The sequence below is a fragment of the Camelus bactrianus genome, chromosome 20 (genome assembly GCF_048773025.1).
Source record: "Camelus bactrianus isolate YW-2024 breed Bactrian camel chromosome 20, ASM4877302v1, whole genome shotgun sequence".
NCBI classification, from domain to species: Eukaryota; Metazoa; Chordata; class Mammalia; order Artiodactyla; family Camelidae; genus Camelus; species Camelus bactrianus.
In genome coordinates this window covers 43,298,261-43,318,654 of record NC_133558.1, presented here as the reverse complement: position 1 = coordinate 43,318,654, position 20,394 = coordinate 43,298,261, and the positions used below count along the sequence as shown (strand labels likewise).

The 20,394-nt window shown below is 46.0% G+C and overlaps 1 long non-coding RNA gene across 2 annotated transcripts in view; it reads left to right on the top strand.

Moving 5' to 3' along the window:
* LOC141574275 (uncharacterized) overlaps window positions 1–20,394 on the top strand; it is a 70,738-nt gene that overhangs the window by 9,300 nt on the left and 41,044 nt on the right. For both annotated transcript variants that reach the window (XR_012501190.1, XR_012501191.1), the window contains exon 3: window positions 1,769–2,489. This is a non-coding gene — a long non-coding RNA (uncharacterized LOC141574275). The remainder of the gene's footprint in view (window positions 1–1,768; window positions 2,490–20,394) is intronic.

The window sequence follows — 20,394 nt, the reverse complement described above, 5'->3', positions numbered from 1 at the left end:
CAGAACCAACAAGACTAAGCCTAGGAAACAGGGCACAGGGTTAAAGTCAAAGGAACAGATCTAATATGGAGTCAGATTTTTTCTTTCCTATTTCAGTAGTGCCATGGAGAAGGCAGTTTGGGCAGCTTTTTGTAGGGTCCTGGAGGCTTTCTCTCTCAGCCTCTGTGTGCCTCTGTTGAAAATCCTTCATAGCTATCTGGCCTGCTGGAAAACCACTCCGCCTGTTTTGCCCTGAAGATGTGTTCTGTTTATAACTGATCTCTACTTCTTGGAAAACAACTCAATAAAAACTCAGTTGGTTTTCCACCAGCCATGGGCAGGGGTGAGGAATAGCACTTTATTATTTTATGAAAAAAAATAAAAGAAGTCTTAAAACAGCACTGGGCACATAGGAGAGAGTCAATAAATGCTTCCTGGCTGAAATCAAAAGTGATGGCTCAGTGATTCCATGGCTGCTCTATTTGCTGAGCTTGCTACTCCTTTGCTCCATTACACATTTTTTTTAACTGAAAAAGAAATACATGCATGTGGTTAAAAAATTTCAAGCAGAGCACAAAAATACACAAGTGAAAGAAGTTTTCCCTCATCCTCTCTTCTTTCAGCCCTCCCTGGAGATGCCACTGTTTACAATCCTTTGTGTGTTTTCCAGATATGCTATGCACATTCCGAACTATGTATGTAAATTCCTTTAAAGTATTACTTATTTTTAACTTAAAGGGATTTAAATCCTCAAGTGTTTCTGCCCTGGTAATAGAAAAGAACAAATCTGACTCCATATTAGATCTGTTCCTTTGACTTAACCCTGTGCTCTGTCTCCTAGGCTTCATCTTGCTTGTAAAACAATGTTGCCTAGAGCCTAAAATATACAGGAGAGCCTATTTTGAATGCTCTCACCTTTAAGGATATTTAACACTTTTCCATTCATATAAAGATAACAAGTTACATAATAGAAAATAACGTTTGTTTTGTTGGAGGTTTACAGGGATCTGACCCAGGCAGATAGCTGCAAGAACAAAGGATTCTAACAACAAAGAATTACTACATCAAGAAAATTGCAAAAACCAAGCTCGTAGGAAAGGAGCCTGAATTCTGACTTGGGGAGATGGTTTTCCAGGACATTAGTTTGCCATCTAGGTCTACAGAAAGTTGCTATTCCATGCCCCAACACCTGGTCTCCCAACTTACTGGCCTGTCCTGCATTAAGGAGAATGAATTTGGACTCAGTAACACTCCTATCTTCCTAGCAAGCTGGGCACTGGAATTGAGGGCAGCTATCCCACACCCAGGGACATACTGTGTGCCCTTGATGGTTCCCCGAGTGTGGGGAGTGGTTTACTCAGGAAGGATGGGGACTAAGCACCAAAACTCAGGCAGTATGCTCCTTTTGGGATCTGACCTTGTACCTCCCGCTCCCCGCCAGCACAACACCTGGGACAGTGGAGGTAAGGCAGAGATCGTGCCTGCCTGTGTCCCAGCGTGTAAAAGGGGAATATGTACTCTTTCCAAGGTAGTTCTGAGCGACAACACCTGCGGGTGCTTGGTTTCCAGAGCAAAAGGAAACCCAGCTCCCCTTGGGGGCAACGGGTGTGATCCCCGTAGGGGTCCTGCAGAGGCCTTGGGTGGAGGGCTGGGCCAGGGAGGTAAAATATGAGCTGCGGGCCTTGAAGGGTTAGAGAAGTGTGCAGAGGCAGGACTGCTGCCTCCTTCAGGATGCCCCCAGAGTTAAAACTATTTCTCTTCATCTCTGCTACTCTCCTCCACCCTCCAGATCCTTGCTTTCTCTCTGCTCCTCCTGTCCATGTCTCTCCCTCCACTTTTCCCCTTCTCCCCTCCTCCTCCCATCTTCTCCTTCCCTCGCTTCCCAACCTTCTCTTGCAGAACCCAGAGAGGATCGCTGGCCCTCCTGCGCATGCGCAGTCATTGCCAGCTGGACCGAGGGTTGGAAGCTGCAACTCCGAGCAGGGGATCGGCCCCAAAGGCTTCTCAGCTCTTTCGCCAGGTAGGACTTTGGCTCCTGCCCTGGCGCCCCGGCCACAGCTGTCCAGGGCCAAGTGTGCACCTGCCGCCTCTCGCCCCAGCCGGGCTCCCCTCAGTCCGCGGCTGGCGTCCCCTTCCCCTCTCCCGCCCGCGAGTCCTCTCCTAACGGGCTGCCTCTCCTCGGGCGCCGGCCCGTCCCCGCCCCTAGGCGGGCTGTGTACAGGGATGGCGGGGTCTGCGGACCCGGACGGGTGCGGGCGCCTGGGGCTGGGGCTGGCCTCCGAGCGGGGCTACAGCCCGCGTCCCCCCCCCCTCGCTTTCCCTGCCCCGCGACCCCGGGGCTGCCCTTCTCTCCCTTTCCCGCTCCCTGGGGACCAGCTCAGTGGTGTGGGCGCTGCTCCCCGGGCTGAGAGCCTCCGGCTGTGAACCCCAGGTTCTCCTGGTGGAGTCGGGAAAAGGGAGCGTCAGTGCTGAGCGAGCTTCCGTCTCCTCCCTCAGTGTTTCTGCCCCAGGTAAGTACCTTGAACACTTTCACGTGTTATGATGGCGGTGCTTGATGATGTCACTGTTTTTATAGTGAGAGGGATTACAGTGTTGAAAGCAAGGCTTGGTTCAGTTAAAAATGAGCTGAAGGCATGAGGCTGTGACATCCTCCATCCTTCCCTCTCCCAGGGTGAAACGTGTGGCTGTCGATCTTAAAAAGATAGTTACAGTCCCTAACTAGCCCAGCCCAGCTAGGGTGTGTTAACAGGAACAGCACCACCAGAGGCGTTGGAGACTCGGGGAATTTGCAGTCCTAAAGAGCTCCTGGCAAAATTTGGTTTGTTTTGGTTTTTTTGTTCTTCTTAAATTGTGGGGCAGACTAGTAGTATAGAGGGAAAAATAATTGTCAAGAAATATTTTTTCATTTAACATCTTTATTGTGATATTGTTCACACACCATGAAGTCCACCCACTTAAATGCTACAATTCAGCAGCTTTAGCATATTCACAGTGGTGCAACCATTAATATTCCAGAACGTTTTCATCACTTCAGAAAGACCAGTGGAAATGAATGACCTATCCACCCCTTCCCAGTGCTGGTTCTAAAGAAGTTTCTTGGTTGTTCCTGACCATAAATTATCTTGTTACCCATAAAAAATCTCTTAGGAAATTTAAACAGAATTGTATTGAATCTGTCTATCAAAGCAAGAAGAATTAATGTCTTTATGGCATAAATTTATTCTACCCATGAATATATCTCGGACCCTATATTTTCATATTTCCAGAGCCTGGCCCATGGGAAGTCCTCTTTAATTGTTGGGTTTGTGAATGATGAGATTCTATACATCGTTAGTTGCAACTGAAGCCTTTCACAGAAGAGAAAAGTAAACTCACTGAAGCCAAGTGACTCTCTGATGGTCAGAAAGAGTGACAGCCAGTGCTGGAGTGATCCAGTGGACTTGGTGTTTGTAACCAGAATTCTCCAGCACCTACAGCTAAGGGGATCAGAGTATTCTTTTATTTTTTCTAAATGGCGTTGCTTTTATTTTTACTTATTTTTTAAAATTATTTTTTATTGAAGTGTAGTCAATTTAGAATGTCAGTTTCAGATGTACAGCAGAGATTCAGTTATAAATATATGCATATGTATCTACATATGTTTTAGATTGTTTTTAGTACAACTCATTACAAGAAATTGAATATAGTTCCCTGTGCTATATAGTAGGTCCTTGTCATTTATTTTATATTTATTAATGTGTATCTGTTAATCCCCCTTTTCCTGCCTGCTAACCACAGTTGGCTTTCTATGTCCATGAGTCTATTTCTAGCAGCACCATATTTGCTAGTAATATATGCTGGTTGGCTGCTTTCAGTTTCAGTAATTCCACCTTATCTGTGGACATTTTCCTTCTGGTGGGCCTGTGTGTGGCTTGCACACGTGATATAAGAGTTGTGTATTTGGGAGAACTCCAGGCCTCATATAGTGCCTGGTACAGAGTGCCCACTGAGCTGATGCTTGAACTGGGAAAAAAAACATAGTAAACGTTGGAATTTCCACTATGGTTGAGACTTCCAGGTTTCTATAACCTGTTTAGCCCACCTTAATGTTGGCTGCACCCATACTGGGTAATTTGGTGGAACTTCAAGGTATGGTGGTGTAGAGACGGGTCCTTGTATGCTACTTCTCTTTCCGTTTTCTAAGACTCATTCTCCTGGGCATTCCAGATCCTCCCCCAGAAGTACCCAAGGCTGGCTTGGTGCTGCGCTGAGGCAATATTTGTTAATAAGGCCCTTTCTTCATCTCTTCTGAGCCTCCGTTTCCTTCTCAGCACAATGAAGACTTAGACTAGAAAAGTGCTTTTCAGTTTCTTTTAAGCCATGTTTCCTTTGAGAAACCGAATATACAAATCTCTCCTCCCATTCAACATACAGATTTTGACACATCCTCCAAGGAGTGACATAGCTCTTTGTGGAAAATTGAAGTGATTGTGATTCCAGGTGGCACAGAAAAGAGTCTTCAGACATTTATTGCAGGGAGAGGGCAGGAAAGGGGCAGTATATCCCACTTTCTAGTGTGAGCACTGGAACAGGGGCTTGGGTTTAAATACAGTGTCCGACGTGGCCTCTCTCTAATCTTTTTTTTTTTTTTTTTGGCTCTCCCTAATCTTGCACAATGTGATAAAACTCTCTCCCTCAGTTTCTTAATGCGTCAAGTTGGGGTGATACTAATTTAAGTCTTTTGTGAAACATTATACACATAAGACATTTGTTTCTTGGTAGAAACAAAACCTGCGAGAGAATCTGGGATTTCTTTAAAAAAAAAAAAATCTTGTCCACAGCACTCTGTCTGTGTCTATTTTGAAGTTCCTTGAGGGTGAGTGTTGGGTCTAAAGTCCATCGAGGGACAGGTGGCCCATGGGTCTGTGTGCCGCAGATTGCCCCCTCCTCCCCAGTCCTCTTCCTCTCAGTCCAGGATGAAGTTCCGTAGTAGATTTACACAGAGATCTTGTGGAAATGGCTTTTCATTTTATTGTTTCACGAAGAAGGGCTGCCATCATGATCTCTGTAGTCAGCTTTTGGTGACCTGAAGGCTATGCAATTACGTTTTTCTATTTAATAAAAAGAAAAAAAATTACAAGTACAAAATTAGACCTACGGTGGTGGCAGGGGCTCTTGAAAGTGGGGACCATTAGCTTTGTTAGTTTCAGGTGCAGGGGCCTGTGGCCATGAGGACACATCATCGTGCTCTGAAGTTGGAGGTACCAGTGGGCTCAGTGGGAATATTTACTGAGTGTATCTCATGGGCTGGGCATTGACCTATTTGTACTGTGTGTTCCTTATTTGAGACAGTGAGCTCATTTAACCTCAATAGCCTCTTTAATAAATTAGACTTTTTATTTTGAGATATAATGTAGATTCCCATGTAGTTGTAAGAGATAATATGGAGAGGGCCTACGGACTTTTTGCCCAAGTTTCTTTAAAGGTTCCATCTTGCAAAGTTGGGATACAATTCAGTAATGACTCACTAACCCTTTGAGGTTTGTGTTATTGCCCTCATTTCTATTCATGATTAAAATGGGGTTAAGAGGAGCACACAGGCCTGCCCAGGTCACCCATGGTTAGTGTAGAGTCGGGTGAAACGTGGGCTTGGGATTTCCAGGCAGTACCATCATGATGCTCTGTGGCAGGGAGCAGCATTCACTTTGCTTGTTTATTCATTCATTCAACAAGCATTTATTGAGTAAACTCTGTGGGTCAGATGCTTTCATAGGTTTATCTGATTCTTCAGCAGTATGGAGAATCCGGTAATGTTTCCTTCTTTTTTTTAATCTGAGAAAATTAACTCTGAGAGGTTATAAACCCCCCAAAGGAAATATAGCTCATAAATGAGGGATAGTAAATTTGTACAGTTCCTTCTTCTTATGCAGGTGGGACCCTAGGCATTTTACATTTGTAAACTTCCATAATCCAGATATATTCTTGTAAGGCAAGGATTTTTTTTTAATTGAAGTATACTCATGTTTACAATGTTGTGTCAATTGCAAGGTGTTTTTTTTTTTTTCTTGAATTTGGAATTCAAAAAATATTTTTTGAGGGGGGTAAATAGGTTTATTTATTTGTTTCATTTTTTTTTAAAATGAGGTACTGAGGATTCAACCCAGGACCTCATACATGCTAAGCATGTGCTCTACCACTGAACTGAACCCTCCTCCCCAAAGCAAGTTTTCTTATCAAGTATTCTGCAGCTTAGGAGTTCAAATAAATTGGGGTTGAAATCCAGGTCTTTTGATCCTACTGTGTTTCTTTGCATTATATCCTGCTGAGGGGTGTGGAAGCAGTTCCTTTATTCATTCCTTTATTCAGCAGTTTTGAGCACTGACTTTGCATCAGGACCTGGCTAGGTGCTTGGAAACAGAAAACAAGAAATGACCCTTTTCTGCAGAGGGCGGAGGCCTAGACCAAAAGCTGCGTAATGTGATCTGAGCTGCGGTAGCCATGTGCAGACGCTGAGGACAAACTGTACCCCCGGCTTTGCTTGGGCTTCCCCTGCCTTCTGACTGGTACACACCAGGTCACCGCAACCCAGTGAGGCCCGCAGCCCGCAGCACAGTATGTACCTCGGTCTCCTCTTCCCTCTCGTCAGGGCCTGCAACATGAACATCCCTGACTACGTGCAGTGTGCTGAGGACCACCAGACTCTCCCCGTGTTGGTCCAACCCGTGGGGATCATCTCAGAGCAGAATTTGTTGTGCATCTATAAGCGAATCTCCTTGGTGAGGCAGATCAGCCCGTGCGGCTCGCAGTGGGCACTCTGTATCCACTAAAGTCACCACTATGCACCCGAGAATGGTTGGAGCGACTTCCAGACCCACCACAAGGTCGTGAGCCTTGTCACCATTACCGACTGCCTCTTGGCCAAGACCTTCGAGAAGCTCCACGTGCAGAGGAGCTGTATGGCACCATGCTCTATGAATCTCGGCTCATTGTCTTTGTGCTGCATTTGGGAGGTGGCCGAGCAGCCACGCACCGATGTGGCCTTCAATTTACGAGGACTGCAGGGTGGTGGAGAAGAGGATCGAGGACTTCACTGAGTCTCTCTTCATCATTCTCAAGTCCAAGTGGCTGGACGGTGCATCCGACAAGACTGGGGACAAGATCCTCCTGCTCTACATCCTGTTTCAGAAGGAGGACTTCGTGGGACTGGACACAGAGAGCAGGAAAGTCTACCTGGATGCCCGGCCACCCTGGCTATGTGAAGGGTTGCTTCCCTACATCCAGAAAGTGATCAGCAAGGAGGAGGGCTGTCTTGTAACCAAGGCGTGAGGGAGGTGAAACCCGCCGGTTTTCAGACGTTTATAAGTGAATCCGCCTTTGTTTCGAAGAGATTCTTTTAGGGTTATTATGGACACTTACTCCCGCTTTTCAGCCAATTCCCCTGGTGTGACCCCTGGAGTTGCTGTCCAATAGAGTAGCCAAAGCCACTGATGCTAGGAGAGCTGGGGAGGAGGCTGCTCTGAGCTGAGATGTGCTCTAGGTCAAATGCACATCAGACGCTGAGACTTGTCTAGTAAAAAGAATGTAAACTATCTTGTTACTTTCTTTATTGATTACATGTCAAAATGGTAGTATTTTACATACAGTAGAATAAGTAAGATATGTTCTTAAAATCAGTTTCTAGGGGTTTTTTTGGGGGGGTTACCTCTTTAAATGTGGCAACTGGGAAACTTTCTTTACATGGCTCACATTTCATTCCTGTTGGACAGCCTCTCCTGGGACAGTCTCATCCCTTTGCTTATAGATGTCATGCTGAATCCTGAGATGCAGAATGAGGCGCTGGTTGAGCTGGGGGTGGAGCCAGTGTCTCCTGCTTCCCAGATCCAGCAAGTGCACGGCTCAGGCCCTCTCTCCCTGCCTGACAACCACCATGCCAATTTAGGACAACAGAAACACTGCCAGGGGCTTCCAAATGAGCTCCTTACGCAGGGAAAGGCGTGTCCCGGAGTATGGGGTACAGCAGTGAAAGATTCGTCCTCACTTTGTCCCTGTGATTAGGTCAACGGACCCACTTTGCCTTGGAAGTGCAGACGAGTTCTTCTGGGCTGCCTACCCCCCCACCTTCTGCTCTGTTTCCCTGTGTATCTATCGAGATATCCCTCGGGAAGAAGAGGGTGAGATGCCTTTGCCGAGAGGTGGTCCCCCTTTGCTGGGGAGATTGTGGGAATCTGTGTCCCCCCGGCCTACGGCCTCGTGCCTTGACTCTGGAGAGGGCTCATGGCGGTCCCACAGGTGACGGTCGGAGGACCTGGCACGTGCTGCCGGGCCCGAAGTGGAGGAGGTGTTCTGCGATTCTCTGTGAGTCTAAAATCAGATTCTACTTTCTGGTTGTTGGTAAGTTGGAGGAGAAGATGCCAGAGAATTGATAAAAGATAGTCCAGACCAGTCCTGTGAGTGACAGGCACAGGGGACCCGAGTCCCACCTGCTTGTGGTGCCTGGCGGGCTCTGGATGAATTTTCACTTCCTCCCCGGACATACTTCTGTGGCTTAAGGAAGGGGCGTGGCATATCGTGGCCATGACCTGTACTTGTCCTCGCAGGGCCCTGTGATCTACACCGCTTTCTCCCCTTCTGCTTCTTGTAGATGAGCTGCCAGATGTAGTGGTCTGGGCAAAGCTGAGGGCACAGATGCCAGCACCGTGCCACTCCCAGGCTGGCTCCATTCCCGTCACCTGTCACCTCCTGCTGAGTCCCCAGGCGTCAGTGAATGTAGGTGCATCGGTGCAACGTAAGCAGGGACCACCTTCTCCCCCTGGACAGAATGGTGGGTGAGCAGTGGAAGCCTGGAGCCCTGCCCCAGACCCCTGGCCAGTGCCTCCTCTTTTGTCACAGGAGGCACTGGTGATATGTTTGCTCAGCAACTGTTTGGCTCTGAGTCTGCAGACCCACCAGAGAATGCCAGCTTGTTTTTGCCTTTTGAAGTGTGTCCTTGGGATTTGGCGGAGTAACTGGTTGTGTGCTTAGCCCATAGTGGTTGACACTGTCAGCATTGTTTACCCAGAACCTCGTGTACCAGGCATGGCTCTCGGCATCAAAATACAGCAGCGCATTAAACCTCCCTCCTGGTGGGTCTGTCTGTTTTGGTACCATAAGGGCTCAGCCAGCATCTGAACGTCAGTGAGATAACGCGGCCAGTTAGCTCGGGTCAAGTACGCTCTCCTCCAGTCACTTTTACTCCATTGTTGCTTTTACTATTCCACAGTCATTACTTTTTTAAACAATGCTTTGGTGCAGGAACAGAACCTAATTCTCTCCAATTACTCTTGGTGGGAGTGAGTAAAATTGTCCAGCTTGAAATGCGACCACATTTTGTATCTCAAAAGCTGTCTACACGCATCTAGGTGAAGTTTAGGTTTGGGGCGCTGACCACGTTGGGGTCCCCCGGCAGCGCCGCTCGCCTCAGACCCCTGCCTTCCCTGGAACAATAGGTGAGGTTGGGTCTCACCGTCCCCTCGTCCCTGTCCTCACCAAACTCACCTAAATTCTTGTAATTGCTGTCAGTTATTTTTGTTCTCATGTGTTTCTAATTTTCGCTGTTCCTCTTTTCCTTTTTGTATTTCCCTTTCTATCTTGTACCGCCCTGTGAGCATGTTGTTGCGTCTGAAAAGTGGACTGTGCACACCCTGCATTGGAAATAGCCAGATTGTCCTCCGTGCTGTCCCCATCGCTTTAAAAAGCAAAAACCTTAACAGTTGCCTTGATCCATATATTATCCTAGTCATCTTTTTATTTTCTAGTTTTTTGGAATTTTTGCTTTGTTAGCACATCACCCACTGGTGTTTGATACCTGTTAAAATCCTTGCTTTGAGGAACCAGTTTGGTCCTCCTTATGTTTGGTGACAAATGCGCCCTTATTAAATTTGTTTGATTGTTTTGAAGAAGTGAGATGCGAATTGATTTAGGCGGCTGCTGAGGGATTTTTTCATGGAATATTTAAACTTGGAAAGTCAAAATCTGCAGCATCTACCTTGATTCTGGCTTTCACACAAACGTGCTTGGCACGAGGTTCCGGGCTGTTGCTGTGTGACGTGCGTGACGGAGCTTCCTGGCCGGTGGTCACTGGTGAGAAAGTGGCAGGCTCGGAGATGAGCAGCTGCAGGGGATGCTTTTGGAGGAAGCAGTCACCGGTTTTGTGTTTTTTGTTTTTTGTTTTTGCATTCACTTTCCCCGTGCCATTTACTTTACTTTGCCTTCATAGAGAGGCAGGAGCGGGTCTAAACTCCATGCCACTCTTATTTTCCCTTTACGAGGCTGGTTTTTCTGAGTATCAGAACAACATGGCCTTCTCCTAAGTAGCTGGCTCACTTGGATCTGGTGGACACAGGGACCGCTAAAGGGGACCGTAGCTTCCTCTCTGCTCCAGCCAGTGGGCATTCAGAGCCGGGTCTGTGGTTTGCCTCAGCAGCCATGCAAGCCTCCCTGTACCAGCCTTTACTATTAACCCATGTTGGCAGTAAATAGCTGACTCCGTGTCTGTTGCAGCTGACGTCCACCACTGACGGCCGTGTCGTTAGTTTGCGGTAGTGAGTCTCCAACACCCCATTCAGCCGTGAAGTGACCTTGCATTCTCACCCACACCCTGGTTCATCTCACCCGGGGAAAGGGTTTGGACACCACCGTCATGCTGGCCATGAGACCTTGTTTCTCCTTTCATGCCCTGGTCCAATTGTGGACACTTCATCCTTCACTGACTTGGTCTCGCTTGAGACAGGCCAGACTTTCTGAAAGAGTCCATCACATTCTGGGGGGGAACAGAACAGAAGTAAGAGTAGCAAGAAGGTGTCTAGGCTATCTGGGTTGGCAAATGCAGGCTGGGATCTGTGAAGGCTGGGCTGTGCCTTGGACACAGGCCTTTCCCGTGGCTCCCGATAGCCCAGGGGTCGGAGTGAGAACAGCCTTGCCTGGGTTCCCCCATCCTCATCTGCTCACTGGCAGGTGTGTCTGCTAACTCGGAACTGCCCCAAACCTCGGGCCCTTCAATGTTCAGACCACAGGAGAAACTTGAGTCCCTTCTCCTGGGCCTCCTTTGTGAGAATCCAGTGCCTTCTGAGGTGACCAGCGGCAGGTGATGCCTCCCCCTCCAGGGAGCTCTCTTCGGAGGACGGTGACGCACTGTACCTTGCTATGAGCTTGTGGGGTTCCATCCGTGGTCCTTGCAGAACCAGACTTGAGACTGGCTTAGCGATAGAAATGACAGGACTGATTCCAGGGAAGGGCCGGGGGGAGGAACAGGGGAAATTGAATGTGACCTCAAACACCTAGGTGGGTTCTGGGTCTGTTACTAAAATCGGGAGCCTGGGAGGTACCTGCCACGAATCGAACTCTAGAGTAAATGGTGGACATGAGGCATTTTTAAGATTCCATTTGTCATCCAAGTTAGGACTTCAAAGAGACAATCGGGTCTATGGCCCCGGGGCTCAGGTGAAGGAGCCGGACTAGAGATACACGTTGGGAGTCGTCATTCTTAGCTGGTGTTCACAGCCGTGCAGGTGGATGAGCTCATCTCGAGAGGTGCAGACTGAGGCTGAGGCGGGTCAAGGCTGTGCCTGGGTTGGAGGAAAGCCCAGACCATGCAGCTTTGGCGTGTCACTCAGTGGCGTTTGGGATTTTCAGAGCAATGGCATTTATCCTTAACGGTCTTGGGGGTGGGCAGGGCCACCCAGGAAGAAATCTGAATGGAGGGTTGTGGCCACGCGTGAGCGTCTGGGGATGAAGCAGAGGCTGCATGTTCCAGGAGGGGAACCTCCTCGGAAGCTGCAGTCGGAGTGGGGAGTGGGGAGAAGGTAGTCACACTCACCTGTGAGGGAGGGACAGAGGCCTAGGGAGTCTCCACCCTAGCGGACTCTCTTTCCCACGAATAAAAGGCCAGCAGACAGAAGATTTGAGGTGAGAAGGGACGGGCGCTGGGAGAGGAGCCAAAGTGGAGAATGGTTGTTGGACAGTTCTGGAATAGTCTCCCTGCAAAATAGAGTTATAAAAACCCAGACTCTTAAGAACATTGATAGTGACGTTGGAGGAGATAGTTCTTTTTCTGGCCTCCTAAAGGTAAGGCATGTATCCGGGGATACACAGAAGAATCGGGCAGTCTGGTCCTGGGGCTTGACCCTTACCAGGGGGAACAATGCAAGTTTAAAGGGGGAGAAGGGCAGCGGAGGGAAACTAGCCAGGCCTCGTGTCAGGTACCAGTCGGCCTCACTACTTGCGTGTTGCATTCACATCCATGTCTCCCAGGTGGGCGGTGGCAGCCCCCTTTTGCAGATTGGGAAGCCTTCTCAGAGGGGTTAAGGTATTGGTCCGTTTAGCGGCTAGTCAATGCTGTAGCAGGATTCAAGCAGGGCCTTGTCAGACTTCAAGGGCATGTTCTATCTACTAATTCCGGTACCTCACTGTTGTACCTGGATTGGTGAATTGGGTCAGTTTTGGAGCCTTTCACAAAAAGTACGATTTAAGTGCCTCAGGACTGTTTCACAAAGCTCAGTGTTCTTTAATGGTTCAGAAGCACCGCAGTGATTTTCGCCCCACAGTGGTAAGGTCTTACTCCTTTGACGCTGACGTTGTGGCAAATGACGTACAGGTGCAAAACCAGACTTAGCAGCTTCTGAAGGGAAACTCTCCAGTTCTCCCTTGATAGGCTTTCTTCCACGGGATGTAACCTGCTGCAGCGTAGATCTGAGCTTTCCGTATGGAGTGAGGGTTTGATATTCAAAGTTAGCAAAGAAGGGTCAGATGGAGAAAATCGACGTTAACAATTTATTTTGGGGTTTCATTAGACAAGATGCACTATCGCTTAATGGCCCATATAACGTATGTAATTGAGTACAGAACATTGCATTCCTTACTTTCTAATGAGAGCTGTCTTGCAACGTAAGGTTGTCTGCTTTGGAACTTCAGCTCAGCCAGTAGGTCACCTGTCAATGTGTTGGTGTGATTGTATTTACACAGTGCATGTAATCTGGGCTTCCTCAGCCCCAAACACTCCAGTGCAGAATCATAGGCTGTAGCCATCACTTAGTTATACAAATAGTTCTACAACTATATGATACAAAAAAAAAAAAAAAAGAGAGAGAGATAGAGATTGCCTTTATCAAAGTTCCATTGATTTTAACTGCAAACTGTTGTTGAGCAGCTCTGGTTTCCTTTGGATATGAATATGTACATTTCTTTGCATGTAACTTGGATTTTAGACTAGAACACCAACCTCTTGCTTTCCATGAGCCACAAAACTCATAGCCAAATGACATACGTATGAAACATTTTATTCTTTTCTTCTGAGACGGAATCCTTGAATCTGGGACTTAGGCTGTGATTTTGCTTTTTGCTCTTCCCACCCCTCTTGTTGTCTCACTCCTTTTTCCCACGTGGCCTCCAAGAGGTCATGGTCTCCGAGGAGCAGGTGGACAAACACCAGTTGGTCGCCAAGCAGTCCTGCTGTAGAGGGAGCCCAGCCAAGAGCTAAAGGACATCATCAGAGAGGGCTTCCTTGAAGAAATGGGCTCTACATTCAGTTATGAGGGCAGAGTAAGAGTCAGCCAGGAGAAGGAATCAAGAGGGTGACTCAGGTGGCAGGAGCAGCCCGGGTAGAGGCCTAGAGGCTTGTGGGGTTGGGACTCGGGGAGAGTGCACTGTGTGGTCCAGGGTGGAGGGTGCCCCTGCTTGGAAGGACACTGCAGTGGTCCTAGGGATGGAGGGCTTTGGAGGAGCTTGATTTTTTACTAGAACTGACACAGAAGAGGCAGTGAAGGGTGTCAGCATAAAGTGACTCTCAGGAGAGGTAATCCTGGTTTTGCTTCTGATGTTCTACAGAAAGAAGGGGTCGAGGTGGGTGAGAGCAGCTCTTCCCGTCCCTTTGAGACCCACCCCTTCATTCATTTATTCATAACACATGCAATTCTGAGTGTCCAGGGGAGAGAGGGTGGACTCACAGTAGTAAGCAAAATGTATTGCTTCTTGAGAGCTTAGCAGTGTCAGAAGTTGTCTTAGCGTAGAATGTTCTAGGAACACAGCAGGGGCACCTATCCCAAAGTGCAGAGGTTCGAGGGAAGGAAGGCTTCCTTAACAAACCGTCAAAATGAGCCTGGAGGCAAGTGGGAATTAGCAGAAGGTCAGGGGGCACCTGAGGTCATTGGGGACCTGGGTACTGAGGTGAGGCTGGGCGAGCAGGGTCGGGGGTGGGGCTAGAACTCTACCAGGGAGCCTCTGAAGGGTTTGAAGTGGGGGTGACGTAATCAAATTTGTGCTTTGGGAAGGCTGTCCTGGCTGTGTGTGTGTGTGTGTGTGTGTGTGTGTCTGTGTGTGTGTGAAGCGGGGAAGAGGGGGAGAGTGCCACCAACTGGGAGGGTCATTAGAAGACCATTGACAGGCTGGGGGTCCACCAGTGTGAGAGGGGCGTCGGGGCTGCTTGGGGACGGCAGGGGCAGTGTGGATGCCGGATTTCCTCATGGGGAGGGCTTATTAACTGGACCCCCTAGCGACACCTTGTGGCTGGAAGAAAACGGATGCAGCCAGGTGGACTTTTCTCTTCTTCCCTGCCTTGTGTGATGATCTTAGCTCAGCCAACATTTGGAAGAGAAGAGCTAAGTTTCAGGGTAGTCCAGGACTTTGTTGAGCTCTTTCGAGTGAGATCTGATAGGATTTAGTCTTGTGTTGATATCTGCATGTTCACTTAGCTAGAAACGTCCCGTCTTTTGGATTTCCATAGGGGTATTTATTCTTGATAAAGATTGCTTTCTTGGTGAGAGGAAATTTAATACAGCTGCTGTCTTTCTCAAAAAAAAAATCTTATCTTTTAAGAAATTTAAAATTCAAAAGAATAGCAAAATTTAAAAATGATAAAGTAAGGCTTTGGTGTAGTTTCTTTGGATTCTGGGTTAATGTAGAGTTAGAGCCTTTGCATTACTTAAATAGCACATCCTTGTCAGTATTTAAAGAGCTCTTAGTGAGCGCCCCAGGCCCCACTTCTCAAAGCATCATTAAATCTTGCTCTGAAATAGTGAAGTCATAAATTTCTTGTTGGCAGAAGCCAAACAGTTGGTTTATAATTTGCAGCATAGCACCCTTTATAAAATAATAATAGGTTCAAAATTAAGAAAGTGGAAGATAATTGATTTTTTTAAAGCTGAAACATAAACTCTCTTGTGTTAATGTTGCAACTGGTAATTTCGAAAAGAAAAATCCTACTGTAATATCATCTACGTGGAATACATATATGTCTATCACGTTTGCAATGTAACTGCGCAGTGGTTTTTGAAGACAGGACCATTCCAGCTGAGATACTGGCAGTGATGGTTGCTGGTTTTCAATGGAAGACCCTAAATTTGCCTACTTAGCTTTATTCTTTTCTTTTCTGTTCTCTCTCTCTCTATCTTTTTTTTTTTTTTTTTTGTAGTGAGAGGGCTCAGTAGTGCTTTGCCAGCAAGATTTTGGGGCTATTTGGGGGCAGATATCGTGCACAAGCAGTGAGATATTTCCATGCATCTTACTTTCCGGACATCACCATGGAACATGTGGGGGTTTGTGCCTGCAGGCCGGGATGCTGCAGGACTCCCTGGTCCATCACAGTTATGTCTTGGAGCTGCTCCAGTCAGTGAATGACTTTCTGTGGCTTGGAGGTAAGGTGATCTGATGCAGATGATCAGATGTGTAACAAAGTACTCTTACTTGAAATAGAAAACCTATCAAAAATGGCTCTAAAATACAGGATGAAGGAGGAGAAATGGCTGAGCTGCTTGCATGGGGAATATTCTCAGGTGACTCCGTCATTGTGACTCCTGTCACTCCCCACCCCCCCAGCCCTGCACGGCAGTCATGCTGAAGCAAGCATGCACTTCCTCAGAAACACGCTGAATTTCCTTGTGCCTCTGTTTGTTGGCTTTTTTTTTTTTTTCAAAGCACATCTTGCCCTTTGCTTAAATGCCATCCCTGCCTAGTCACCTCTTACACTCATACTTCTGGACCTCGTCCGTACATAGCTGCTGAATGGATGAACAGAATGTAGTATCTCCATGTAGTGGAACATTATTCAGATGTAAGAGTGAATAAAAAAGAAAAAATAAATAAAGGGGAATATGAAACAGGCCACCTGCTCTGGGAAGTCCACCCTGACTGCTCAACCCGCCCTTTTCCCTTTGAAACCCAATCACTTATGCTCCTCTCTACTCTTTTTGATAGTACTTACCAACTTCTAATAAACTTTAACACTTTCAAAAAAAAAAAGAGAGAGATGCTGATACGACTTCAACATGGACGAGCCTTCATAACAGCACGTTAAGTGAAAGGAAGCAGACACAAACGGCCACATATTGTTGACTTCAGTGATCTGAAATGCTCAGAATAGGCACATGCAGAGGCAGAGAGCAGGTGATGGTTGCAAGGGGCTGGGTGGAGGGGGGTTGGGGAGTGACTGCTAGTGACAGGGGTGTTCTTCTGGGGTGATGAAGTGTTCTGGAAATAGATGGTGTTGAGGGCTGCACAACCGTGAGTGTGCAGAAGACTGCTGAGCGCTGTCTCTGGGAGTGCCTGTGGTTGGGGGCGGCTTTATTTTGTTCTCATCCGTGAAGAGTCATCTTGTGCTGAGGCCATTCTACTCCTGTGAGTGGTGAGGCTCAGAGACTTTGCAGAGTCATGTGTTATTTTCCCCCTTGCTGAGTGTAAGCAAAACATTTTTAAGCCTGAGAAAGTGCTCCATCTGCAGAAATGTCTTACAGTTTTGCATGGTGTAAAAATCTTGAGAGATTTTTAATCGTTGAGGACAGCCTGTGGGGGGAAACAGCCCGTGAAGCCTGGGTGACACTGGGAAGAGCCGCGCTTCCATCCCTGACAGGGGTGGGGATTTCACCCCCGTTCAGGCAGTGAAGGGCCCAGACCCGTGAGCGGATTTGACAATCGTGAATATTTACGTGTATCCGCTGCTTCATCTTGGATATTAATTTCAAGCTGAGTCAGTTTGTGGCGGCAGCCTCATCCTACATCAGGAATCTATACTATCTGCCCTTTGAGGTGAAGACCTGACAGACTTGATTATTTAACAGTCTCCCTTGAATTGATATCTCAGATTCCTTTGTCAATATTAAAACAGCAGAAATATAGACGTCCTTTAATGCCGATGTGACCTGGAGCAGATTTAGTCTCTGTGCCTCAGTGGCCTTATCTGCGGGTGGGGAAGATGATAACAGTGCTTCCCTCAGAGGGGCTGGTGAGGGGAGAGTGAGGAGCACAAAGGGAGGACTTACACGAGATGCTCATGAATGACAAAATTTTGTGCTCTCAGCCTGTTGAGGCCTCAGGGGCAGAGATGGCCGAACAGAGCAGTCCTAGCCGGAGCTCGATCCGTGTTGGCAGCTGTTATGATCAGTATCACCACTGTGGGTTATCAGGCAGTTTTAAGACTTGGTAATAGGAATTCATGAATAATGTTAAAAGATTAGACAACTCAGATCCGGTTTACATAGTTCTCAAGATTTCCTATGAGAAATGGATATTTTTCCCCCATCTTTAATCTGAGTTGATTCTCTAAAAAACTTCTGTATTCCTCCATCTTTTTGATTTAATTCTCCATTTCTTGAAAAAAAAAAGTCTTTAAATGGAGTTACTGGTGTCTGTACTGAGGGTCTCATGCATGCTGAGCACATAATCTCTCACGTGAGGTATAATCTCCCCCCTGATTTTTTTTAAACTTTTCTTTCTTAGTATTCAGAGGTAGGAGGCCTCTAATTCTTTTTCTGGAGACATGTCCATGTACCTGTAAATCTATAATTAGTGGACAAAATTTGGTTTATGAAAAAATTCTATATAACATTCTGCAATCCATTCAAAAGGAAATGCTCATTGACATAAAATGTTTCTCCTTTATGGTGATTTCTAATTTTTTGTCTGCCTTAACTTATTAAAAGTAATCCTCATCATCATAATGACCAAGCTTGCTCTGAGTGGACACCTCCCTAAGGCTAAAATGCTTTCCTCACATTTTACCTCATAGCAGGTGTTTAAGGGTAGGTATCAGTGTCTCCTTTTTTGCAGCTGAGGGGTTGATAGATGGGGCAGCTTGTCCAAAATCTCACACAGCTGGTGCTGGCAGACTCAGGGCTGGAACCCAGGCTGCACAGGATGCTTTCTCAATGGCTCCTCTGATCAGCCCCGTGTTGAGTGGTTTCCCGAACTCCTGTGAGTCCATAAATGAACGATATTAGCGGTCTCAGTTTGATGAAGCCTTCAAAGGAGAGACACCAGTGAGAATGTGAGAGAGAGTGGCATAGATTGAAATTGTACATTTTCACAAATGTTGCATTCTCAGGCAATGACTTAAAAAGTTTATTTTTTTATTTTAGTGCTCTGTAAACACTAAAAACAAAACATTAAAAATGATTATAGTGCAAAATAGGAGTGGGCTTTGAAAGTCCAACCATTGCTAATGATGTTGCTTGTTTTTCTCTAGTGGTGCTTATTGACAGAAAAATTTACAAAGACTGAATTGGTTCTATGTAGTCTTAGTATGGAGGAAAGTTTTGTCAGTGAATATTGTAAGTAAAATCTTTACTCTTTTCTTTCCTGATGATGAATATGTAAGTTGTTTTCATGGCTTAAGTACATTTCCTCATTTGTGAAATTTGAGTGATGTCCTTTACCTTGTTTGACTGTGAGATGTAGACGCCTTGTATATGAAGCACCCAAGAGCTGCTTAGTAAAAATATGCTGTCACAAGGACAGATAGTTTAGAAGGATCAACTCTGAATACTAAAGAGGGTGGCTTGTTTCTGATGCATATTCAATATGCATATATATGAATATATGAATATATGAATATGGCTTAAAGTAACAAGGATTCAGGGTTTTGTGTGTGTGTGCAGTATGAAGGTTTAATGAAATCTGTATCATTCTAGTGAGACAGGGACTAGTTAAATCACCTTAAGCAGACGGCCTTGAAGATTATTTACACAGAATGTGTGTTGTTACAACTCAGAATTCATGTTGCCGTGTAACCATCCACTCAGACATTTAAATTCGTAAAAATCTGACCAGAACTATTAAGTTTAGAAAAATCCACATTGATCATTTTAAGGGAATAAGCTTCTTTCTTTTGTGATTAAAGAAATTTTGATTTATTTTTCTGCATGCTTCATAGGTTTTAAAATATCAAAACATTGATTTGACATGTCACTTTTTTTAATAGAATAAATCTCATGCTGTTTTAATGTGCAAATAAATGTTTTTGTATTTCAATACACTTGTATGATTTCCTGGCTCTTTGAGAAGTATTTTGCAAGATACTTAGATTACCTACTGTTGGAAAAATACAGACGTGACTTTTATGAATAGAGGTCTAGTAGAGATCTGTTGGTTTTTGCTACAGTGCATGACATGAGGCCTAGGAGAGAGAGCTTTGCTGCTGATTGCCGTAAGGAAAGATCCCAGATCTCAGTCTCCCCTCCTGTAAAATGAAATGGCTGGACTGGATTCTTTCCTCTTCTAAGATGAGTTTCCATGAGCCTGTGTCTTTTGTTTATATTCAAGAGTATTAGCAATGTCAGATTAAATACTGAATACCCCTCACTTCCCCGAAGCAAACTGCAGTATGTGCTACATAAGCTTTTAGTTATCTGATTCTTGTTTCTGATTCAACAGGCAATTTTTGTGTTGCATCTTTCCCGGCAACCTGGAAGGTCTTTTTAGCCATAGGAGGCGCTGTTGCACCTTCATACAGTCTTAATTTTCCTGTTTGTAAAAGAAGGCTTAACAAATATTTTTTTGCTTTGATTCCTTTGCTAAGTGCTTCAGAATAGCACAGTGTCCATTATGTGTGTCTACCTGGAAAAATTATTCTGCTTATATCTTTGTTTTATTCTGTCATCTCGCTGTGAACATTTGAGACATGCTGTGCAAACAATGACAAAATCGGTCTTTTATTCCAGTGTTAGCAACAAGTGAGCCGGGATTTTATAAAGCAGCTAGAAGCGGCCTCTTGAGCACCTTAAAGCTGAAAAGTGTACTGAGTTCCCTGAGTATTGACCCAGCCGCTGTGTGTCATTTGGTGGGAGGTGATTTTGTACATAGAAGAAGGGGTGTAGTGATTTGACTTGGGTTTGCGTGCACGCGCTGCCACTGAGCCACGTGAGCCTGAGTCAGTTTGTTCTGAGTTTCTCCCTCGTCTGTGAGATGGGGATGCTCGTATATGCTTTGCAGAATTGTGAGAATTAGAAATTATGTAAATTGTTTAGCACAGTGGGAATGTCAAAGGGCTCATAAAGTTTAGCTCCTGTTTTGTATGAAGCCATCATTTTAGAGTCTTTGGCAATTACTAAGAAACAGGAAAATCAGAAAAGCTGGTTTTATGATGAAAGATATTTGAGGAGGTTCCATAGTTCCTATACCCATAATTTAGCATCA